The 25,738-nt window shown below is 47.1% G+C and overlaps 2 long non-coding RNA genes across 2 annotated transcripts in view; one reads left to right on the top strand and one right to left on the bottom strand.

Moving 5' to 3' along the window:
• LOC306643760 overlaps window positions 1-14,291 on the bottom strand; it is a 66,244-nt gene extending 51,953 nt beyond the window's left edge. Inside the window, exons 1-2 of the long non-coding RNA XR_013759041.1 lie at window positions 14,150-14,291; window positions 11,957-13,470 (exon numbers count right to left, since the gene is read on the bottom strand). This is a non-coding gene — a long non-coding RNA (uncharacterized lncRNA). The remainder of the gene's footprint in view (window positions 1-11,956; window positions 13,471-14,149) is intronic.
• The window catches only part of LOC306643763, a 78,217-nt gene that overhangs the window by 46,111 nt on the left and 6,368 nt on the right, over window positions 1-25,738 (top strand). The window contains exon 2 of the long non-coding RNA XR_013759045.1: window positions 484-729. This is a non-coding gene — a long non-coding RNA (uncharacterized lncRNA). The remainder of the gene's footprint in view (window positions 1-483; window positions 730-25,738) is intronic.

Below are 25,738 nucleotides of genomic sequence, written 5' to 3' on the forward strand. Positions count from 1 at the left end.
AAAAAATGAATTAAAATAAATAAATAAATAACAGATTCAATGAGAAATATAAGATTTAAGAAAGGAATAAAGGGAGCAAATTCAGGGGGTGAAAGGATATTTCAAAACAAATGAAAATAATTAGAAGAAACAATCTGGAAAACAAGATGCAATAAATCAAATTAAAAATTCTTTTCCAACTATTACCAACAGATTTTTTAGAATAGAAAATCTCCACAGGCCTTTAAAGTAAAGTAAATGAACTTAGTACTGACTATGCAATACCCTGGGATTCAGGCTGAAGTGTGCCCTGAAGACTGAGCTCTGAGCACCTCTGCAGTGAGTGCTGCACAGAGCAGAGGCCCAGGGCCTAAGTTCTGGGACAGGGTGGAGAAGGAGGAACCAGGAAGGTGATTGAGAAGGGGCTGTGGGGAGGGAGAGTGGCAGGAGAGAGTGAGTCTTGAAGCTCAGGAAGAAAATGCATGAGGAGGGGATGTGGCTGAGGTGCTGAAAGATGCAGTGACCTGAGGTTTGTAACTTCCTAGTTTCCAGGCGGAGCCTCCAGCCACATGTCAATTACAGTTCAGGTTTTCCTGACCTGTCCCTGTCTCTTGGACGCTTCTGCCTGTGGGTGTCTGCTTTGGTGAAGGTGATTCCCTGCATCTGCCCTCTGCCATCTGCCTCCCAGTCTTGGGCAGTGTCTGGTCCTGGGGCCTCACCTCCCTGATGGGGTCCAGGGAGTTGTTCAGGGTTCAGATGGCTGAGACTTTGCTGGTGGCTGCTCCTTTCCTGCTGGCTGGAATTCTCTGCTCCCCCAACCAGCATCTTCACGTCCATCCAGGTTCATCTCTTCTTGGTATTGGAGGTGATTCCTGGTGCCCTGACCATCTGCTATCATGAGATGTCCCTGTCTGTCTCCTCCCTGAGGTTCAAACCCCTGTTCTTATCTAGTTTGGGAATGGCGTGTGTTTTGATCTTCACTCTCACAGTCAGCTCACTCTTTTAACTGAAGTGTGCATTGAGTAACAAGCATGTAGCTTAGATTTTAATCATTTTTATATTTATAACATTTTCTTTAAAATATAATAATTTACTGGGAAAGATGAAGCCAAACATGGCTTAATTTCATATATTCTTTCTATTTTCCCACCTGTTTTGTGGTCCATTTCTCTGCTTTCTTGATTTTTTTCCATTGATCACTTTCTTATTATTTTTCATCATTGTACCTTGTCAATCATACATGCTTTTATAATCTTTAGGGATGGTTAACTCACATTCCTGAGAGAATATTTCAAATATGGGTTTCAGTTTGAGATCATTGGGGGAACATAGGTAAGAGGCCAGCTGACCTGAGCATTTGCATGGAGCCTCCTTAACAGATGGGACAGCAGCTGAGCCCTTGAGTACAGGCTGGGATTCTCCATGGACATGAGCAGAGCTCAGGAAAGGGAGAGGAGGCTGGGTCAGAAAGCAGAGGAAACTTCTTTGCCATGGACTTTCCCAGGATGCTGCCTGCTTGTGGTCTCTGTGGGCCTGTGGTATAGACCAGGGCCTTCACTGCATCTTCTGCTGACCTTCCCAGGCAAGATTGGCCTTGTTGTCAACAGCATCTTCACCTTCACTACAAGGATTCTCCTGAGTGACCATCTCCCTGAAGTATACTGAGGCATCTGAGTGGGGTAGAATCCCATTTTGGAAGCTCACTTGTGCCCTTCTGGCCCCATAGGAGCATGTGAATTGACCTGAGTGGCAGCTTTCCAGGGTGTTTAGGAACCACAGAGGCAATAGAGACCCAGAGTCTGCATGAATCCCACTTTCCCAGCTCAGGCAAACCTTCCACCTTCTAGGTGACTTGTGCGGGTCTTTTCCTACTCAGATCCTTCCCAAGATGAAGGCAGGTGGTCGAGGGGTGACAGGCAGGGTGACTGCAGTCTGTATCATCGTAGTATCCCTGGTGGATCATGGAATAATGAGAAATGGCAGATTGATTGCCACTTAAAATACATTTTCATGATTTTTCCTATCATTAGTTATTGCAGGCTAACTCCTTTTTGAGTTAGTAATGAGGCTATATCACAATTTCAGAAAGAACAGAATTTGCAAGCACCAGAGGAACTTTAGATATTCCCTAGACCATTGCCTCCCTGTGCCAGAGTCTTGCCCAGGGCACAGGTCCTGCTAAATGGGCAATGTTCACACTCATCCTATTCATCAGAAGTTGCCTGGATCCATCTGCTCCTGTTATTCATCAGAAGTTGCCTGGATCCATCTGCTCCTGTTCTCCATGTGCCAGGCCAGGCTGAATCAGCTGACAGGCCCATGAAAGGGTTTGGCCTGAGCTGTGGAAGAGACAGTCATGGTCCATCGCCCTCAGCTGCACCCTGTTTCATGAGTCCCCAGCATCTTCCTCTCACCCAATCAGAGAATCCGCTGAGCTGCTGCCAGACCAGCAGCACATGTGGCAGCTGGGCCACCCAGGCAGGAGGTTTTTGTTCGGCGCTGTACCACTGTGGGAGGATGTTGTGTAGCTTGCCAGCAGTAATAGACTCCAGCATCCTTAGCCTCCACCCTGCTGATTTTTAGTGTGAAATCTGTACCTGACCCACTGCCACTAAACCTGTCTGGGACCCCAGTGTACCTGTTGGAAACTTTGTATATTAGGCCCTTTGGAGACTGGCCTGGCTTGTGTACAAACCAATACAAATAGGTGTTTCCATTACTGTGTAGGAGGCTCTGACTGGACCTGCAGGAGATGGAGGCTGGCTGTCCAGGGGTGACAGGCTGGGAGAGAGAAGTCTGGGTCAGCAAAATATCTCCACTGAATCCTGAAAGAGTGACAGAAAAATTCAAGGTTATATAGTCCTATTATGAGACATACTTGTATTTTTCCTTTATTTTTTCTAAATGCAAGTTCTTTATTTTGATTTATATAAAAATTATCAATTTTTAAAATGACTTATATTTTGTAAGCTATAACAGTCTCTCTATGATTCACGTAGAGCATCTTCCCCTTTGTTTGTGACAATCTTGATCAGAGGCAGGTTGCTTGATCCTTCTGTCTTCTATCTCACATTAATCAAATCACCTACCTCATCTTGAAGGACAGACCTGCTCACCTCTCATGTGGACAGAGCACACATGGGCAGAATGGAGCCCAGGGCTCACCTTCCTCCCCTTCTCCTTCCTCATCCCCTCTGTCCTCACCAGGGATCCAGAGCATCAGCAGCCCCAGGAGCTGAGCAGGGAGCCTCATTTTGAGAAGGTGAGCTGAGGAGTCCTGGTGAGTGAAGGGCAGGTTAGTGCTGAGCTTTTATGTCAGCCTTGCAGGCAGGTCCTCCCCAGGGAGCAGCATGCAAATGTCCTGCTGGGAGCTGGGGTGAATAGAGTGGGAGAGGGTGGGGCCTTTAGAGCCCAGGGACATGAATTTTCTTCTTTATTCAGAGAAAATAAAATAAAGAAACTGCCCAGGCTGTCTGAGGTGTGGACAGGAGGCCAATCATGGAAGCCTGTCTATTTGGGGGGTCATGATGTCCAGGGCCTGCCACTCTCTGATAGCACAGACCCAAGGATGTGGAGCTGGCCTTCAGGTCATCCTTGGAAAGGCATTGGCCACCCTGCTGTCCCCTTCTCATCTAAGGACACATCATGATAAGCCCCACCTCACAATTCTTGATCTTTTGAATTTTCTTCTATCCAGAGCATAAGGTTGAGGTAGCTGCAGATCTTCCAGTGTCTGCTGTTACCTGGAGAAATACAAGAATGTCTGTGTAGGGGTCATCTTTTCCTGGCCTGGTCAGTGAAATAAGAGCCCAAGAGTGAAAAGAATATTGTGGAAAAGAAACATGTGTTTCAGCTGGAGATCCAGTAGCCCTGCCCAAGTCCACAACTGGGGGACATTCTGTCCCAGTGATTCTGTGCATGTGACACTCAGTCATCCAAGCACTTCCCAATAGATGAACCCCTTGAGGCCACTGGGGAGAGTGGACAAGGGAAGTGTCTATGTTAGTTTCTTCTCATTGATGAGAAGGAATTCCTTCCTCCCTCTGCTGTTCCTTGACAAAGATCATGGCTCACATGTGTCACAAGTCCTGTATTTAATAACTGATTCCCTGTTAGAACAGGACTGGGTCCAGGCTCTCTGTGTCTCAGGGTGATTCCATCTGCACTGATGTTCTCCAGGTCCTTGTTCCAAGGGGCTCTCTGTGCAAGGTGAGTGCATCCACTACACAGGGACATTAATTCCTTCTCCCTTGTCTTCCTTCTCTTTATTTATGTACTTCTTTCTTATGGGTGTGTTATAGATACATGTGGAGCTTGTGGTCATTCAGCATCTGTATCCATGCATGTGGTGGGATGGGGTGACATCCATTTCACATTTCCTCCCTTTTCTTGTTCTCTAATATCCCTCCATCTCTATCCTTCTCCACTGTTCTCCTCTGCCTTATGACATTGGGCTCCCCCTTTTTACCCTTCCTTTGCTGTATCTTTTTCACAGGAGAGAAAACATTTGATGCCTGACTTTGAGTCTGGCTTATTTCACTCAGCATGATGCTCTCCAGTTCCCTCTATTTACCAGCTAATGCCATCATTTACCACTTCTTTCTGCCCCGGAGTTCACCCTAGATTTTGTGGGTGTGGACATAATCCCACAAATTTGGGAGGATCTGTATGGCAGAAGAAGGTAGAACCTGATCACAGTGCCGAGCAGAGAGCTGAGCATCCTCTCAGCTATGAGTCACATGGGACGATTGCTTCTTGTGTTTTGTTTTCTGATCCTCCTGTTGAGATGTGGCAGCTTGATATCTGTCCTCTTTGTCTATTGCTGAGCAACAAGTGTCCAACTGTGAAACAAAGTCTTCCTTCACCGGACTGACCCCCAGGGGTCTCTGCTGGGTTCTCAGCTCAGATCTGACAAGAATGAATTGGAGCCATCAGTGGGCAGCGCTCCTTGCTGAGTTCCAGGGTCTCCTTCCAGCTCAAATGTCTGTGGTAGTCAAGTTCCCCCAGTTGTAGGCTGAGGTCTGAATGTCCCTTGTGGCCATCAGCATACAGCTGCTGCAAGCTGCCCTAAGAGCTTTCAGCCTGGCTTCTGAAACCTCCAAGACCAGCATTAGAGCAACACCCCACATTCAATCTTCCATATCATGAGATCGCCTTCCTCTCTATATGCCGATGTGAAAAGCTTCCAAGATGAAGGGCAGTCTAGTTGGGTCACTCTGCCTCTCATAAGGTCACCTTATTAAATACATCTCCAAAATGCTTCATAAGAAAATTTTCCAAAATTCATGTTGCAAAACCTAGGAAAGGTGTTGATAGCAGGACATCAGTTTGGGGCAAACGATTTTGAATCTTGTCCACATACTGCCAATGTTTATAACTTAGCATTGTGACTGAATTCCTGTTGGATATTTGGAAGTGGGCATTGTTTGGAGGATTCAGTTCTTCTAGGATCAGTTGATTCCACAGAAGGAGAGGATACAGGGCTAATCTTCCTCAACACAGGAATCACAATGTCTTCCTCCTTGTTCACATCATACTGCTGTTTATCACTTATCATCATGATTGGGTTTCTGTTGGATATTTGAAGTGAGTATTGTTTCAAAGATTCGATTCTTAATATGATCAGTTGATTCCAGGTAAGGAGAGGATACATGGCAAACTGTCCTCAACACAGGAATCACAAAGTCTTCCTCCTTCTTCCTGAAGCTTCAGCTGCACCAGGCACTAAATACTCAGTGAGCACATGACCTGCTTCTCTCCTCCACCCACAGGTGCTCACTGCCCTCAGCACAGGCCTCAAGCTCCCAGGCAGAGCTCCATGGCCTCCCAGCCTCAGGCCCCTGTCAGGTTCCACACACTGATTCTCCTTTTGTCTTCAGCAGGACCAGCTCCTCCTCCTCCCAGCCGTGAATGAGGCTGGTGTGCAGCCTGGGAATGTGGGGACAAGCCATGCAGTGTCCTTCCAGGCTGGCCTCCCAGGTATCAGTCTTAGTGAATTCACCTGTGGATTCCCACCACGGACCTGCAGGCTCACAGCCCCATGGTGCCATTTCAGATGCCTGTGGATTCATCCTGATGTCACATGCTGATCTCCATGCAAACCAGACCCCTAGTCTTCCTGCAGTCAGCCTGGCGGACTCCTCTGGCGTCAGGTTTCTTCCCAGATGCAGGCAGCATAGCATGGTCAGTGTAGCACCCACCCAATGAGGATTAGAATCTTGAGTGTGCTTCTGAAGGATGGTGTGTGACATTGCGTGAGTTATGTCACTTTCCCCAGGCCACAGTTTCTCCTCTGAAACATGGGAGTAATGTCATCTCTCTTTGAGAATTGCCAGAAAAGTAAGGAACTAGCACCTGTGAATTATGTAGCTCAGTACCTCCGCCCACACTACAATTATTATTAATCACTAATTTTGCTGGTCAGGTACATTTCATGAGAAGCAAATGTAGAGATATATGGTTGATGGTCAATGGTTTTCCATAATATTCTCCTTCACACAGTAGCCAGAATCATCTTAAAATAACAAAGCAACTTAGCTTGGTGGTGCATCTGGATTCCCAGTGACTCTGGATATTGAGACAGGAGGGTTGTAAGTTAGAGCCAGCCTGGGCAACTTTGCCAACTCCTTATCCATGCAAAAATAAATAACAAATTCCCCCCAAGAAGGTGCATTCTCCCATGTGTAACCTCCTTGAAGTTTTCTCACTTAGCTTACAAGCTCACTGTCCTATTCCTAGGCTGACACCTGCAGTTTCCACCCCTGGTCTCTGGGTTTGGAACCTCACAGAGTGCTCTGTCAACTCCTGCTGCCTGGATCTGAGCGCCCAGACTCAGAGGAGGCTATTCTGGTGAGGGTGGGCACAGTATTACTTTTTCTTTTTTCAATTCTGTGCATCAAAGAAAGTGTCTCCCACATGCTAAGTAGAAGGTGCCCTGGAGCCTATCCTCAGAATTTGGATTTTAGTGATCTCTGCAGGTGGTTGCAATGATCAGCACTGATCTCAGCTGCTGCCTGGTGGTGTTTCTTATCAGGTCCCCATCCCTGGAGCCTTCTACCTCAGCCTCCTATGTTACCATCCCTTCTGCTGAGCTCTCTCCTGAGGAGTCTGGTTTGGGAGTTTGAACCTGCAGTCCCTCCCTGAGGGAGCCAGGGACCCTGAACCTTCCATGCACAGGGAGCTGATCCCAGGCCAGTCTCCCCTTCATGAAGGCAGGGTCTCTTGGGCTTAGAACTCATCTGTGCTCTTGGAATCTTGGCACATGCTTAAGACTAGGCTGAGGTCACAGAGGCATTTAGTTTGCAGTCCCATCTGTAGAAGGTCCCCAATGTTGCTATTTGGAACATTATATGTTAATGCAGTTTTGAAAATTTTCAATGAATGCAAAACATTTCAATATTAAAAAAGTGAAAATTTTCAGAAACATAGGATCTATATTGTGCAGAAGGACATATCAATAATTAAGGGTTTGGACTGTGGTATTTTGTTTTGAAAAAGATTTCCACCTGTGCATTTTTTTTTCTCTGTCACCAGGTGCGGATGGCAGGTGAGGGAAGAGTAGTCAGCTGGTAGTTAAAGACCATCTCAGCAGCAGACAGCAAGCAGCTGCAGTGCACAGAGCAACCAGTGTGTGGCGCTGTCTGCCCTGGGCTGTGAGGAATGTGTCTCCCATGAGGGCAGAGCACTAGGAATCCCATAGGATGGACCAAGCCACATCACATGTTCTGTGTGAGCCCGTTTCCAACATGAAGATGAAGACAAAGGACTGGTGAGGGGTGGGGCTTTGCATAGCTCAACACCCTGAGATGCTGAAGCAGCTCTGCAGCTTGGCTCAGCATCACAGGAGGGCCTCAGGAGAAGGAAGGCAACCTTTCTGGAAGAAGGAGGGACATTTTGGAGAACATGCAGTGTGGGGCCTTCCCAGCAGGTGGCAGCAGTGAGCACTGGCCTTTGACAGTTCCCTTCAATCCTGCAGCTGTTTGGGAGGCTCTGTGACCTGCATGAAGAGTATCTGGACCATGCTCCTGAGCTGGAGAGTGCAGAGAACACCAGGCATTTCTCCTGATGGAGTCTGGATGCTTCTGCAGACTCTGGTCTTGCTCCTCATGCTGCCACTAGTGGGAGGTTTCTTCATTGCTCTTCTCAAGTGAGGGTGGCCAAAGCTCTGTAGCACACTAGGTGCTGTGAGTCTGGGCACTGTGAAGCCACTTGACCAATGGGCATCACTCTGAGTGACCTCTTACTTGGAAGTCTCATGGAGGAAGTGTCATGTGTAAGTTCACACACACACAGGATAGGAGACAGAAGTTTTGTTATTTGCTGTGAGAAATAGACAAGGTTCATTAGCTAAGCTTCACACTGTCTCAGCAGACAACCAGTATGGTGAGGAAGGCATTTGCTCACTTCACATGATCTTAGAGGAGAAAAGTAGCCTCATCCTAAAGCATCTGATTAAATAAGTTCAGAGTATTTTTAAAAGTTTATGCTGAAATACTTTACCCTGCTGTCTTTCTGGCTACTTGACTGGAGAAGGAGGGTGGGGCAGGAGATTAGCAGGTGACTCCTGGTTTTGGCCTCAGCTCTCCTGAACTCAGTGGGTGACCTGGTTAGACATTTTGGCTCTGGCCTCTTCCCCATTTCCCAGGTATGACAGCTGGTTTCTGAGCTTCTCTATGGGTTTGAGTGTCTCTGTTATCGAGATGGACAGGTGGGTGAGCTGTCCTCTTGGAGCTGTAGAACATCAGTGTGGGGAGCAGAGGGGGCACAGGATCCTGTGGACACAGAGGAGGCTCACCTTGATGTTCCTCTCACTTAATTCTGTGTTAAGATGTCCCACTTTTGCCCACAAGAGGGCGACATGAACCTGCAAAATTCCTCACCAAGGCCTCAGCCCTTGAAAGGCTGATGTGTTTCAAGCATGAATGTAGTTTCACATGTTTACCTGGTAAGACAGCAGCATTATCGGAAGTGAAGAGGACACCGTGGTCTCTCCCTGCAGCCACTCAGGTTTTCTTTTGTGCCTTCATAGCACTCAGGGGTGAGGAGGTCACCACTGTCCCATGTGTCATAGTTGACACCAATGAATCTTGCCCAGGTTGTGTCCTGGAGGGTCACACAGGGGCTGTTTCAAACTGTCATGCAGGGACTCAGGATGGGGAGCCTGTGTCCCATTGTGTGGGCACCATGGCCTGTCACTGTGGATGGAGGAAATTGAGTGACTTATTGAATAAGAGTTTTACCTTTGAGGAAAGCTCTTTTCTTAAAAATAAATTTCACAGTTTAACAAGTCAAACAGTGGACTAGATAACAAAGAACAACTCTGTATTATGTTAGAAAACCTAACATAATCTAAACTATGTAAGGTTCTAATACCTTGTACCGAATGTCAATGTGTATATTCATCCAGTGAAGCTCTGTTGTCAATACTTTGTTGAACTTCTTTCTACTCCTCTGCATGCAGTGTGTGTAAAACGCACAGTAAAACATTGTAAAACATTGCCCCAACCAGTAGCTTAAACAGTAGCCTTTCACTCTCCCTGCTTTTTCTGTGGGTGAGGAATCAGGAGTGGCTTCCTGCGTGGTTCTGGCTCCAGGTGTGTCTTCAGGGGTGTGGGACGTGAGCCACAGGTGCAGCATGGAGAGACTTCTCTGCTACATCTCCAGGGGCCTCCCTCACATTGGCCGGTGGATGCAGCCATTGGCTGGGGCCTGGGGTTCTCACCCTGCCCTGCCCTTGGCTGCCTGGGGGTCCTCACCAGGAGTCCTCTGGCTTCCCCTGGATCAGTTCTCCTCCCAGAGTGGTCAGCAGGCAAGAGTCTCAGTGTCCTGGCCTCTCAGGTCACTCACAGATACTTTCTGGCACTGGATTGGGAACAGGCCAGCCCTATCCTGTGTGGGGGAAGAGTGTTGAACAGCTGGAGGGGACTTGGGAGGCAGGGTACTGGGCCTCTGGGAGGCCGAGCCTGTTCCTGACTCTCCCCGGAGGCCTCCTGCCTGGAGCTTCCTATCAGCGTTCTCTGTCTCATGATTCTGCAAGAAAGGGTCTTGAATTGTGCTGTTGTCAGGTGTTTGACTCTTGGATGCTACACACTCCATGCTGCCCTGGTACAGGTGTGAGCACACAGTGGATTAAACATTAAAGACATTAGATAAGAAAAGGCAGTTTTGTCAACCTTTCCTTGTTTTACCTTCCTCTGTGCAATGGAGGCCTTCGTTGGCTGCCACCTGCCTTTGCCTGAAAGAGTCATGGGGTCATTTCCTCTCCTGTGCAAAGACCTGTGATATGTTATTCAGCTTCTGTGTGAAAAGGTATCTATATTTCCTTTGAAATCTCAATTTTCTGGTTACAGAATTTTAGTTAGCCTCTCTCCCTCCTTCTATCTCCTCTTCTTTACATACTTTGTGTTTTTTCCAGCATGTTTTATTCTTCAACCAGTATTAATAATGTAAGTTTTATGATTGGGGTTCTGAGTCCTTTTCAAGTTATTTTTGAGTCACAATAGTAGCTCTTGCAATGGGCTGATTTGACCATAATCTAAGTAGACCCCATTTTGTTCAGAAAACTCACCTTATGTGAGATCATCCCCCTTTCCTCCTGAGCCCACTCCCATGGAGGTAACACTTCCATGTCCCCCGTTGCACACTGACCTCCTTATCCTTGACTTGCAAAATGTGTGCTTGCCCTTCTGAATGTGTTCTGAGGATTTCTGTGAAAACAAGTTTCATGTAACCTGTGGTTGTAATGCCACCCCCCCTTCCTTTGTGGATTCTCAGTTTTTAAGGGGCAGTCACCACTCCATGGGGGTATCAAAGCCTGAAGAACTGTTACTCTTTGGTTCTCTGGCCCTGGCCAGAATATATCCTTTGTCATTTACTTCAAAAGGACCCAGAGTTATTTGGGATAATGGAAAGGCACCTGAACATTAAAGGCCCCAGGAGATGTAAACCAGAGTCCAGGCTGTGGCTCTGAGCTGCCCAGGACCCTCACCCCACACACACAGAGGAGTGCCCTCCACTGTGGTTTTCCTGTGGTTTGGATCCGACATGGTGACTGATTCGAGTCCAGGCATGAAGAGGTGACAAATGAGACTACGTGCTGAAGGTTCCTTATTTGTTCTCTCCATTTGGTGTGAAAGTAAAACCCAGAGGTGTCTCAACTAGGTTGGGGCTAAATCCTCTGTGGTAGTGAATGGAGAGTCAGAGGTGTGTCAACTAGGTTGATGGTAAAGGCTTGTAGATGTTTCATTTAGTTAGTCATCTGAAAATGGACCAGCTTGGCATAGGCCCTCTGATAAATAGGTGGTGACAATTGTCTGGAGACTGGGATGGGAGAAGAGATCTCTATTTTTCTTGGAAAATTGTCGCTAGTTGATCATGTGTTTGCCTAGTTGTCTCTGAAGGTGCTTCCTCATTGTTGCCCTGGGGAGAAAACCTTCTCCTCTCCCTGACAGACGGGACCCATCAGTGACTCACCGTCTCAGTTCTGGTTAGATGTTGTCTGTCAGTTTCCCCTATTTCAGCTTTGTTCTAACCATCAGCTTTACTATGGGATCTAACAAGTCTCTCTGGCATCTGACCCTCTGGAATGGATGTTAACACATTCTCACCAGGGTTCCATTTTGATTATGGGTTGCCTTTATCACAGGGAGGCCTCTACCCTTTGTGAACTAGAATGAGCCAGTTCAATGTGGGATTGCCAGATGGGGGACTGTGGACCCCTGAATTGTCCAGAAGGTCTGGAATATGGAAGCTGGTAGTCTTGGCCATCCTGTCCACTGTCTATGTGGGGATGAAATCAACTTCCTTGCTTTCTACAAGTGATAGGTGCTAGGTGATCCATGCATTTACCTGCTGCTCTTTTGTGGGCCTGATACACTCCTTACAAGGCAAGTCTTTCTCCCTTTGAAATCCTGTATGGGAGGCCACCCCTTTGCTCCCCTGGGTGCCTGAAGTCAGCCAGCAGTCTCTTGTGAACTACCTTAAGTCTCTCCAGCAGATACAAGAAAAGTCTTGTAATTTCCTTTTTGAAAACCAACCCAGAGGATCCACTGGTTTCCAACACTTGTTCCAGCCAGGAGACATCAAAGGATTCCAAAAGGAAGGATGACACTCAGCTGGAGAGGACCTTACGCCATTATCTTGAGCACCCTGATGGACAACAAGGTTGATCAACTCACTGCATGGATTCATCGTATTCAACTAAAACTTGTCCAGACTCTTCCTGTAGAGGAATGGATCACTCACTGAGACCCCCTTCATACTCAAAAGATAAAACTTTAAAAAATGCTAATAAAGTTGTTTCTCTTGCTTGGACTGTGTCCTATGGCCAAGGCTGCTGAACTCCCTAGGTACAGTTTTACCATATCTTCTTCCCTTAGAATTCTAGCTCAAGTGGGTGGTGGATTCCTAAACGAGGTCAGACAGACCTGGATGAGCCTTTGTTGACTGTATGTTTGGATGATGATATTCCCAATTTAGTGGCAATTTTTTACTCTGAGGTGGAAGCTGCCCAGATAGCTTTCAGTGTGGCTGCTGTCCCCTCTAAGAACAGAACTATAGAGTCTGCCCCATCGAATCTTCCATGTCATGAGATCCCCTTCCTCTCTCTATGCAGATGTGAAGGACTTCCATGAAGAGGCAAGTCTAGTCAGGTACACTCTCCATCTTTTAAAGGAGACTTATTTGATTATTTCTAAAATACTTCATAGGAAATTTTCCCAAAACTCTTGTTTAATAATCTGGGGAAGGTGAGATTACCAGGACATTGGTTTTTGGGCCAATGATTGAGGATCTTGTCCACAAACTGCTGTTATCACTTGCCACAGTGACTACATCCCTGTTGGATATTTGGAAGTGGATATTGTTTGAAGGATTCAGTTCTTCTCTAATCAGTTGATTCCATATAAGGAGAGGATACAGGTCTAACATTCCTCAACACAAAAATCACAATGTCTTCCTCCTTCTTCCTGGAGACTCAACTGCACCAGGTACTAAATACTCAGTGAGCACATGACCTGCTTCTCTCCTCCAGCCATAGGTGCTGACTGCCCTCAGTACAGGCCTCAAGCTCCCTGGCAGAGCTCCATGGCCTCCCAGCCTCAGGCCCCTGTCTGCCTCCACACAGTGATTCTCTTTCTGTCTTCAGCAGGACCAGCCCATCTTCCTTAAAGCCCTGAACATGGCTCCTGTGCAGCCTGGAATGTGGGGACCAGCCATGCAGTGTCCTCCCAGGCTGGCCTCCCAGGCATCAGTCTTGGTGAATTCAAATGTGGATTCCAACCATGGCCTGCTGGCTCACAGCCCCTTGGTGCCATTACAGATCCCTGTGGATTCATCCTGATGCCACATGCTGATGTCTCCTTGGAAACCAGGGCCCTGCCTTCCTGGAGGCTGTGGGCTTTTACCTCTCATGCTTCCCAAGATGGTCGTGGGCTCTCCACATGGCAGTTAGAGATTGTGTAGTCTGAATCCCCACTGCATGCCTGCTGGCTCCTGGAATAAAAGAGATAAGTGAGAGGAATTTTGAGCATTAGCAGCCAATTTCATGATTTTCCAATTATTAATGATAGCAGGTTAAGTCATCTTTATGGCTAGGTTTGTACCCCCCCCTTTCAAGAAGGACATCATTTGCAAGCACAAGGGGACATCTAGATGTTCCCTAGACCATCGCCTCCTGTGCCAGAGTCTTGCCTAGGGCACAGGTCCTGCTCCTTCACAGTGTTCACACTCACCTTGTCTGTTCATCATGAGGTTCCTGGACCCCTCTTCTCCTGTTCTCCATGTGCAGGGCCAGGCTGGTGCGGCTGACAGGGCCATGAATGGGTTTGTCCTGAGCTGTGGCTGAGGCAGTTGTGGTCCACAGTCCTCAGCTGCACCCTGTTCCCTGAGTCCCCAGCATCTTCCTCTCATGCACTCAGAGCATCTGCTGAGCTGCTTCCAGACCAGCAGCACATGTGGCAGCTGGGCCATCCAGGCAGGGGGTTTTGTCCAGGATTGCACCACTGTGGGAGGAGATTGTAAACCTGCCAGCAGTAATAGACTCTAGCATCCTCAGCCTCCACCCTGCTGATTATCAGTGTGACATCTGTCCCTGACCCACTGCCACTGAACATGTCTGGGATTCCTGATAACCTTTTGGGAACCTGATATATTAGGCCCTGTGGAGACTGACCTGGCTTTTGTAAAACCCAGTGCAAATAGGTGTTTCCATTACTGTGTAGGAGGCTCTGACTGGACCTGTAGGACATGGAGGCTGGCTGTCCAGGGTGACAGGTTCAGAGAAAGGAGTCTGGGTCAGCACGATATCCCCACTGGATCCTGAAAGAAACACAGAGAAATAAAGTGTTGCATACACATCTCATTAGACATTTTTAGTTTTCTTTTTTGTTCTATGTTAGTTGAAATTATTTTAGTATTTTGGTTTATATGCCAAATCATTCAATTTTGAAAAAAGGAGTCAAGTTTTGTAATTTCCTAAGGACTCTCAAGTATTCACCCACAGCATTTCCCTGTATTGAATAAATTCCTTCCTACAGTCTCAGCCTCACCTACCTCATCCTGGAAGACAGACCTTTTCACCTCTCATGTGGACAGAGCACACATGGGCAGGATGAGGGCAATAGGACTCTCCTCCCTACCCCTTTTCCTTCTTCATCCCCTCTGTCCTCACCAGGGATCCAGTGCATCAGCAGCCCCAGGAGCTGAGCAGGGAACCTCATTTTGAGAAGCTGAACTGAGGTATCCTGGTGAGTGAAAGTCAGGTTAGAGTTCTGCTTTATGTCAGCCTTTCAGGCAGGTCCTCCCCAGGGAGCACCTTGTAAATGACCTGGTGGGTTCTTGGGGTGGAAAGAATGAGGGAGGATGGGGACATCAAATGTCTTGCTATATTTAGAGAAAAATCAGTAGAAGAGGAAACCACGCTGTCTGTGGCATAGGTAGGAGAGACCCTCATGGAAGCCTGTCTCTGTGGGAGGTTATGGGAACAGTGCCTGTCAACCTAACAGCACAGACCCAAGGATATGGATGTTGCCTGCAGTGCAGTCCTTGAGAGGGGAACGTCCCCCCTGCTGCCCTTCTCTCAGCTAAGGAGAGAAGGTGACAATCTCACATCACAAGTATCGACCTTAACATTTTCTTCCAGCCTCAGCATAGAAGTGGCTGTTTCCAGAGCTTCTGGTGACAACTGTCACCTGGAGAAACAAGTATGTCAGGGACAGTGTTAGATGTCATCTTTTACAAATCTAGTAATGAAATAAGAGCGCAAGGGTTGAAAGAGGCTGGTGAGAAAGAAACCTGTGTTTCAGCTGGAGACACAGCAGCCCTGCCCAAGGACAGAGAAGGGACGTGTCCAGCTGGGGCAGTGAGGGGAAATTCCTAGGTGCTGGGTCTATGTACTGAGGGATCCTGTTCTAGTGATCTCCATGCGTGTGACACTCAGAGTCATCCAAACACTTCCCAAGAGACGAACCTCTTGAGGCCATTGAAGAGTGGGCAAGGGAGGATTCTGTGAGCTCTTTCTCACTGATGATAGAGAATTCCTCCCCCTCTGCTCTTCCTTGTCAGGGACCCTGGGCAGCTGGGGTCATGGTGTAAGTTTTTAATAGATTCCATGTGTGAGAAGAGGTGAGAGTGCAGACTATTTCTCTGATTCAGGTTGATTCCATCTGCACTGCTTTTCTCTTGGCCTTTGCTCCACATGGTTGCTTTGGGTGAGTTCTGTGTCCACTGCACAGGGACATTAGTTTCAGACTTCCTCCTCCCAAAGTGTTAGAGACTGAGCCTGTGTTGTTCTGGCCAACAAGTCTGTGCTGCTTCTCTCCAGAGCCCAGGTCACCTGACACACCTTCTCCACAGGTGGAATCCTGGTGTGTGGGCCTTGAAGCAGTTAAGGGCCTGTCATTGTTTCTCCAGGCTTAAACAAACCTCTGAGGCTGTCCTGTCCTGTGCAGCCTCCTCTGGACACTGAGGAGCAGGCCTTTCTGCAGGGTGGCATTTCTAGTTTCTGGAGACCTGGCTCTCCGTCTGCCTTATCTTAATGAGTAGAAATAAATGAAGTGAAGGAAAATGAGTTGGAGCTCATAGGAGGAGCTACAAAGCAGAAGCTCAGAGTTCATCAAAGATCCAGAGGGTAGGACAACCTGTCAGAAACAGATTTGGACAGATGTCCTTTCTTCACTTCCTTGTCCTCAGGAACTGGAAACTTCCTCATGCCATGCTCTGTGTGGCTCACACCTGTGGGACCTGCACTCCAAGTGAATTTGTCTGATTATGAATCCATTTTACTCTATCGTACCTGATATTATGTCACACACTTTCTGTTTGCAGGAAAATTAAAGGGCAGTTCACACTGATAAAGTGGGAAAACCAAAGCATATTTTTGGTTGTGGAAATTCTTTCTGGATTAGGGTAAACTTTATGATCAAATAAGTAATTTGTTTTGCATGTGAAATATACTCAGGTGTTAATAATATCCAGTTTATTAATGTGTTTTAATTTTTTAGTTTCTAGTACTTAGCCTATCATGTCAGAAGCATAATTTTTTTCCTTAATTTTTTTCATAATTCTAAATCTGAAGTCTGGGGAGATTTGTGTGTTCATTATTCTATGTCGAATTCTGAGTATTCTGTCACAGAGTTAGACTATCTGTGTATCTTGACTGACATCATTCCTTCCCAAACTCACAGTCCAGCAATTTGCTTGCCTATATTTGCTGATGACCTTGCATTGGCCCCAGCAGCTCAGGTGCCTGCATTTTATTAACAAGGACTTTGCCATGAGTTCTGAGCTCATCCAGCAGGCCAGGCAGCATGATGGTGTCTGATACCCTGGTGAGCATGTTCCTGTGTCTCTGGGCCTCAGGTGAGAATTCAAAGTGAGGCAATGGCTTAATGATATCTTTGTAGTGTTGAAAATGTAATTAAATGTTGTACTGAAAAATTATGGCCATTCTCAATATGGGCTTAGTTATGTGCTGACCCATAATACCCCCATAAATGGATTATATATGCTATTTTACAGTATATATGATAAAGTCTGTGTGTGTGCATGTGTGTGTTCATGAGTGAGTGTGTGATTGTGTGTGTGTATGAGAGACAGAGAGAGAGAGAGAGAGAGAGATAGAGATAGAGATAGAGAGAGAGAATCATTGTCAATTCCTGATCACAGGTGCCTGTGGGGACATAAATATGACACAGGCTCAGGGCTCCCTGGCTGTGCCTGCAGGACACATGGTCACCATCACCCGCAAGTCCAGCTTGGGTCTCTCATCCAACCAGAAGTATGACATGGCCTGGCAGCAGCAGAAGCCAGGAGAGAATCCCAGGCAGCTCCTCTCCTGGACATCCACATGGGCAGCTGGGGTACCATGGAGGATCAGGAGCAGTGGTTCATGGACCGATTCCCCCCCATCAGCAGGCCCCAGCATGAAGACATGACAGGTTATCACATGAGCAGCAACCCAGGATTCCTGCCCCAGAGCTTCAGGCTCAGACACCAATCTCCTGCCAGGCAGCAGGTCAGTGAGTCTTCTCAGCAGCTCTTTCTCACAGGGCCTTGAACTTTTATGTGTGCCTCCTGCCTGAGAGGTCACATCATTCTAAATCATTCCTTGGAGGTTCTCTATGACCAAAGAACATTAACAAAATCGGACCTTTGTAGATTCTAATGTATGTAAAATCAAAACACTGCAACCTAGCAATCCTTCTGCTAGGTAATACTCAAGAGGACATGGTCACCATCTGATAAAGGGGGCCACACTGTTTTCATCACTGTAAATTTCTTCACAGAGCCTATGAGGACACAGTCAAAGCCTCCACTTGTGGGTCACTGGACAAGGAAATAGGCTCTTTCTGCAGAGAAAGATAGGAGAGAGAACAGTTAGGGGGCCATTACCAACCTCCAGGCCAGGCAGGGTGGTTTCCTTGGTCCACCATGATTAAAGTGGAGGGAGCAGTGAGTGGTCCATTTGGAGATAGAGATTCAGGACAGGCTGGTGTTTAGGTCATGGGATGTGAGAGAAGGAGTCTCAGGATATCTCTTAAATCTGCCATGAGATCCCAGAAAGGTGGAGATGCCTTTTGCCTGATGGAGAAGACTGTGGAGAGAGGCATTGAGGGATGAGGAATGTGAATCTGGACGTGTTGGGCTGCCATGTGCATTAGAGTTGCAGGTGCTTGTCACGAAGCACTGGGGTGTTTGAGGCTGGGACTCCAGCTGAGGTGTGTCCTGGGACTGAGGTCTGTGCACCTCTGCAGTGAGTGCTGCACAGAGTAGAGGCCCAGGGCCTGAGTTCTGGGACAGGTTGGGGAAGGAGGAACCAGGAAGATGATTGAGAAGGGGCTGTGGAGAGGGGGAATGGCAGGAGGGAGTGAGGTCTTGAAGCTCATGGAGAAAATGCATGAGGAGGGGTGTGTCTGAGGTGCTGAATGCCATTGGGGGTCTAGTAGGAGGAGGATGGGTGTGAGCTCTGTACTGGGCCATGTGCACGTCTCAGGTGACCTTGAGCAGGAGTCAGTGAGACCCTGGGGTAGCACCTTCAATGTGGAAGATGACACAGAACTGAGGGCAAGTATTGTGCATGGTGACCATGGACAGCTGTCTCCATGATCTTTATAGTGAGGCACAGAGACAGGCCATGGCACAGGGGGTGTCAGGTGAAGAGCTTTTCTCATTCATGGAGCTCTGAGCACAGAGTCTCACTGCACTCTGTGAGGATCCATCCTTCCTGCTGGGTCTGGTTCTGGTTCTGACGCTGCTGAGTCTCTTCACACTGCTCCTTGGACTTTCAGTGTGACTCATCGTGTGTTCTTGAGGGCAGAATAGGATGCACTGGTTCAGAGGACCTGCTGGAGACAGGCCTCTGATCCTGTGTTGGTGAAGAGAGGAAATGCTATCTGGTCCTGTGCCTTGGTGTCTGTCATTCTCTGAGGTACTGGGATTGTGCCCCTGAACTCCCATGTGGTGGGTAGTCCTCTTCCTCTGAGCTGCACCCCAATCCTGGGCTAGTCTTCTCCAGACCATTTTGAAGAAGACAATGCTTTGGCTTATTTCATAATTGGTGCTTTTCCTCCCCATTGTTGAAATATGGTTCTGTTTTCTGTGAGATGCTTCTGAGTTCCTCGAGGTAGGACCCCCAGCAGATTGGGGCTACTGGGCAATGTGGGGTTTTGAGCTCTTCCATTTCCAGGTTGTGCCTCCAGCCACATGCCAATTAAAGGTCAGGTTTTCCTGCCTCTCTCCCTGTCTCCTAGAGGCTCCTACCTGGGGCTGTATGCTCTGGTGAGGGTGATTCTCTGCATCTGCCCGCTGCCATCTGCCCTCTTCCTCCCCAGTGTTGGGCAGTGTCTGGCCCTGGGGCCTCTCTTCCCAGATAGGTCCAGGGAGTTGTTGAGGGTTCAGTTGGCTCAGCCTTTGCTGGTGGCTGCTCCTTTCCTGGTGGCTGGTATGCTCTGCTCTCTCCTGCCAGCATCTTGAAATCAATGTAGGCTCAGCATTGTAAGAGATCCCTGGAAGCCTGACACCTCTGCTGTCATGAGATGTCCCTGTGTACCGCCTGCATGAGTCCAGGCAGTGTCCTCAGCTGGTGTGGGCATGGTGTGTCTTTTGGTCTTTACTCTCATGGTCAGCTTACACTCTTACCAGAAATGTTTATTTTTTCACTAGAATATAGCTTTGATTTCAATCATTCCTGTAAGTGGCATAAGTGTTCCCTTCACTTGATTTACACTTTTATCATTTCACTATATACATGGTGTGCACATGGGTCGTTTGTGAAGCTGGGGTGAAGTCTGGCATTTTTCCCTTCCTTATCTCTACTGGCCATCAGTGTCATGGTCCCTTTCTCAGCTTTCTAGTTTTGTTTGGATTAATCAGTCCCAATTCTAGTTTTACTTTTGGTAACGTGATAGTTATTGACTAGTTTATAATCTAACTGTGATTATACTCCAATTGCTAAACAAATCTTGTGAAACATTTGTGTTGCTGGTGGAGGTCAGTGATGGACTGTGTGCCTGGTGTGCAGGAGTCCTGCGTCCATTCCTGGCACCTCCAAAAATTGATTTTAGCCCTTTTATGAAAATCTGTCTTTGAGTTCCATTCATTCTTCTTCCTTGTGTTCATACTAATGTTTCCTCTTCTCCAGGTATAATACATCTCAAACTCTGCAAGACATTACAAGCAATGTTTATGCGGGTAATAACAGTTTACCTTTATCCATTCATTCATAATTTCCTGTTCCCATCACTTGAACATCTCATCTTTCCAATTTTCCAGTTAGGGATTCTTTCTCTCCATAGCATAGGATTCTAGCATTGCTTTCATAGAGTAGTGATAACTTCCCTTTTGAAAACAAAAAAACAAAACATAAAAATATACCCAAATATTCTCTTCTGCCATGTTTTCTTTCCTTCCTTTTTTGGGATTGCAAAAAGAATTTCTTACTCAGAAATTTTTTTTAAAAAATTCAAACAATTGAGTTTATTATATTTTCCAGATAAATATTCCCACATAAACCCTGAAATTAATAATGATATATTGGGATTTGCATTGCATCCAATTGGTATGGGAAGAAAGTACCTGGGTCAGGAGGCAGAGGAGAAAGCACCCATTCCCAAGGGACTCTGCGCAGGGCTCCACCTGCAGAGGTTGCTGTAAGCCTGCCTGTTGTACCTGTCCTCTCACCACATCTCCTGCTGACTGTGGCATCCCAGCTCTGCCTTGGGTTGAGCATGACCTTCACCTTGACCATAACAGCTCTCCTCAGGTCATGGGCAGGCATCTGGGGAGGGCAGAAATCCCTTTTGGAAGCTCATCTGTGCTGCTCTGACCAGACTGGGAATACGTGAGATGACCAGGGAAACAGCAGTGATACCTCATTTGTGTACAGTGAATGAAAATAAAGAAATGAAATAAATAGATAAGAAGACAAGAAAAGTAGCACAGAGACAGATGGGGTATTGACCGTCAGGTGTGTAAGGGCCATCCTTGACATTAGCAGACATGGTCAGAGGACAGGAAGAGCCTTCAGAGTGTAGGAGGATGAGGGTTCAGCTGGGATGGCAGGACAGCATATGTACATGGTGAATATCCTTCCTTTCTTACAAGCACCACCCCTGAGCTTGATTAGTTTTGTGCTGTTCTCTTGTTCCTCTTACACCTCTTTGAATTTCAGGCTAGAAACACTTATCATGTATCATGCCCTGTCTTTCAGGAGTCAGGCATGGAGGAAGCCTCTCTGGAATAAATACTGTGCACAGGAACCCAAAGTAAGATATCTTTAAAATCTGTTGTGGGTGGTGGGGTTGTGATAGAGCTAATGACCTCCTCTCCATTGGAGATGGGCAGAAGTTGGTCCTGAACTCTGATGAGAGTAAGAGGTCACTCCACTCACAGGAAAGAGGGATGGTGCTGTGGTTTTTCTCCTGGGAAAACACATTCCCTCTAGGCAAAATCTGTGTTGCCCTGGTCTTTGCTGGGACAGCTGAGGAGCTTGGCCATGGTTGAGTGACAGAGGAGCCACCCTGCAGCTGTACACAGCCTGCTCAGCCCTGTTGATTTGCATGTTCCCAGAGCACAGCCCACTGCCCTGAGGACTTCTTAATAGGCTGCTCACACCCTGTGCAGGAGTCAGTCCCATCAGAACACAGCATGGACATGAGGGCCCCTGCTCAGCTCCTGGGGCTCCTGCTGCTCTGCTTCCCAGGTAAGGAGGGACAAGTGGGAAATTGCTCAGATAAATGTGATCATACCTGCCTGGTCTTCAGGGAAATCCTCTTATAACTTGATTAATTGTTTGCATATTTCTTTTCGTATGTTCCATTTCAGCTGCCAGATGTGACATCTTGATGACCCAGTCTCCAACCTCCCTGTCTAAATCTCCAGGAGAAAGAGTCTCCATCACTTGCAGGGCCAGTCAGGGCATTAGCTATAACTTAAACTGGTACCAACAGAAGCCAGGGCAAGCTCCTAAGCTCCTGATCTATTATGCAAACAATTTGGAATCTGGGGTCCCCACAAGGTTTAGTGGCAGTGGATCTGGGACAGATTACACTCTCACCATCAGCAGTCTGGAGCCTGAAGATGTGGCCACTTATTTCTGTCAACAGTATTACAGTTCCTCTCCCACAGTGATACAGGCCATGACAAAAACCTCTCAGGGAAGCAGAAGTGTGAGGCTGGGCTGCCCCATCTGCTCCTCCTGCTGCCTCCACCTGCTGAGAGCACTACTCTGAGGCACCAGGCTCTCAGGGCCACTGGGAAGTTCTGTTAGGTCAAAGAAGATCCTCTGAAACATGTTTCTATGTTCTTGTCAGGCCCAGCACTCACCCATCAGATCAGACCCTCATGAGTGGATGTCCCTCAAGGTGCGCATGCCCTGATCTGTTCAGTACTGCTCCTCCAGCCTATGATTGACAGGAAGCACAGGAGGCCAATCAGAAGAAGCACCATGAAGAATTCTTACACTACGGGTGCAGGACCCTGGTGCTGGTGAGCCCAGTCAAGGTCCCAGTGGATCTAACCAGGTGTCCAGGTACAGGTGGGTGCCTAGACAGTTTTTTTGACAAAGGTGACACTGCAAGAACTGTGGACAGGACCTCTTCAGAGGAAATGTTCTATGTCAGCCTCATATGAAAATGGGCATGTGAAGTGTGCTCAGCATGAATAATCATCAGAGAGTGAAAGTTGCAACAAACCACCAGCAACATTCAGATGAAACACCTCAAAATAAACCATGAAGATCATCGAGCGCAGCATGGGGAATGATCCAGATCATTCTCCTGTGTTTGGAAATGTAAATGTACCTGAGTTGGAGGACTCCCTGACCATGCATGTACCCTGTGATCCAGGTGTTCCTCTCAGAGCACACAGATGTGCACTCGTCTCCATGTGCAGTGACCTCACATCATTATCTGTGATAACTGCACACTGAAAGATCTAAGTGCTGATCAAGAGTAGAATGGATAATAAAAGGGGGAATGGGCATGTAATGAAATACTATACACCACTGAACACATTCACTGCCTTCAAGAACCCTGCAAGAGTAAGCAAGAGTAGGAGGCACAGGATCTCATTACCTAGCATCCAATTGTTATGGACTCAAGAACTGGCAACATTTTGATAGTTGTTAAAGTTTACTTAGAAATTGTATGGAGAAAAGTGCCATGGTAGACTGGTTATACTTGGTTCAGTTATCCTAGCATTTTTGTGTGTATGGATTCTCTTTCCTCCTTCCTGCATATTTCTTCTGAGAAACCTCTGATAGTCCTGTGACAGTTCCTGAGGATGTTAAGGGCTCATTTTCTCCTTTTCCTTTCAACACTGTCTCTGTCTTTATGTTTTCATAATTTCTTTACAATATATGCTAGTGTGACATTCTTTTTCTATTTTTTAAGTATTACTTGTTCTAATTAGTTGTACATGGCAGTAGACTGCATTTATACATTTTGATAGATCATACAGAAACTTAGTGTAATCTCTCATTTTTCTGATTATACATATTGCATGATAACAGAAGTCACACAGTCAAACATGCACAGGAGGCAATAATGTCTGCTTCACTCTACTCTCACTCCTAGGTTTGTTTTATCTGGGAACTGGAAGCTCAGTTATTCTGAATGTCCATATTGTTCCTAAAATCTGGGAAAGTTTCAGACATTTTTACTCCACAGAGTCTGAAAATTGTCTGTCCCCTTGTGTTTGCACCAGGTGCAGCACATGGCCTGTCACTGTGCTGTGGGAAAGGAGCCCGGAAAGGGAGTGGCTATTTTTACCTGTAAAGTAAAACTCTTTCTTGAAAGCAAAGTAGTAAATAAGTAAATAAGTCACAGTTTAACAAGTCAAACACTAGAAGAGACAAAATAGAACAATTGCATTTTGTCTGATAAACTCATGTCAGCTGACCTCTGCAAGGTTCTGTGAGGTAGTACTCTCTCTACTTCAGGGTGATTGATGACCCAGTGAAGCACTGTTGTTCATGGAGCCATTGAAATTGTTCTGTTGCAAATGCTTTGCTGAACTTCTTTCTGTTCCTCTGCATGCACTGTGTTTCTGTGTGAAACACTGCCCCAACCAGCAGCTTAACCATTAGCCTTTCCTTCTCCCCACTCTGTCTGTGGGTGAAGACTCAGGAGTGATTTCCTGGGTGTTTCTGGCTCCAGGTATGACTTCAGGTGTGTGGGATGTGAGCCACAGGTGCAGCATGGAGAGACTTCTCTGCTGGATCTCAGGGGCCTTTCCTAGGTTGGCCAGTGTGCTGCCATTGGCCAGGGCCTGAGGTTCTCACTGTTAGTATTTCATTGAATAGATTGTTCATTCCTTTTGTTTGCATCTCTGTGCCTTCCTTGATCCCAATATTTCTTAAATTTGACCTTTTCATGATATCCCTTAATTCTTGTAGATTCTGTTCATGATTTCTTACCATCTTCTCTGGTCAATTTTGTTTTCAAGATTAAATATTTTGTCTTCAGTGTCTGAGGTTCTGTCTTCCAGGTGTTCTATCCTACTGGTTATGCTTTCTATGGAGTTTTTAATTTGGTTTATTGTTTCCTTCATTTCAAGGATTTCTGTTTTTTTTTTTTTCAGTATCTCTAACTCTTTATTGAAATGATCCTTTGCTTCCCCTATTTGCTCTTTTAACTGTTGATTAGTGCAATCATTTAATGCCTGCATTTGCTCTTTCACCTTCTCGTTTGCTTCCCTAACTGTTTTAATTATGTACATTCTAAGCTCCCTTTCTGACATTTCTTCTGCTGTGCTGTCATTGGGTTTTACTGATATAGTGTCTAGGTTTGTTTGGGACATTTTCTTCCCTTGTTTCCTCATATTGGTCAGATATCAGTGGGACTCAGATATTGCAGGTTTCCTCTATTGGCTTATAGTGTCCCTGTAGATTTCTAGTATATCCCCTCCCAGCCTTCAGTTGCCTGACGTCTTGGAGGAACTTGATAACGCAGTGCTTCCAAAGAAAGCTGCCCCTAGCCCCCTACTGGTTCCAGTGCTGGGGGCTGGTTCTGTGTGGAAATCCTCTCACTGGGCGGTCCTGCTCCTAGAATCTGGCTATAGACAGGGCCTGCCCCTGCCTGAGGGAGCCAGGCTGCTCAGGGAAAGCCTCTCCCTGTCCTGCCTTGCTCCCAGAAGCCACCTGCGGGCCTGAGCCCGCTGATGGGTTCGGGGCTTGGGGTTGGCTTTGCGCATTAAAGCTTTCACTGGGCAGGCTGCTCCTAGAAGCAGGCTGAGGACCCCGCCTGCTGCCTAAGGGAGCCGGGCTGCTTGGGGAAGGCTCTTGCTGCCCTGCCCTGCTCAGAGATGCTGCCAACTGTCCCGGCCTGCTGCCCAGGCTGAGCTTCACCCAGTGGGAGAGGCTCTCCCCACGGCTCTATGTTGGTTCGAGTCTCTCAATACCTCCCCTTCTTGAATCCTGAGTTCTGGAGTGACAGGAGATTCAGTCACCCTCTAGTCTGCCATCTTGGATCTCTAAAAATGTCAGTTTCATAATCAGCTGACAGTTGAGGAGCAGCCAGGCTAACATTTACATATCATGGGCCCCTGATACCCAAGAGTCCCAGTGCCCTCTCAGGTGTGGTGGTGCCTCTGTGCACAGCCTGGCTGCCCTCTCTGGGGTGCTCCCTGTGCTGTGTGCTGCCCGCTGAGCTCAGGGGCCCTGGACTGGCTGCACTGAGAGCAGAGCTGCCTTGTCTGTTTCCAGGACCCTCCTCCCTCCCCTGTCACAACCCAGGGCAGTTTCCCAGGTCACAGCCTCTTGCTC

This window comes from Sciurus vulgaris (genome assembly GCF_902686455.1).
Source record: "Sciurus vulgaris genome assembly, chromosome: 14".
In the NCBI taxonomy this organism is placed as follows: Eukaryota; Metazoa; Chordata; class Mammalia; order Rodentia; family Sciuridae; genus Sciurus; species Sciurus vulgaris.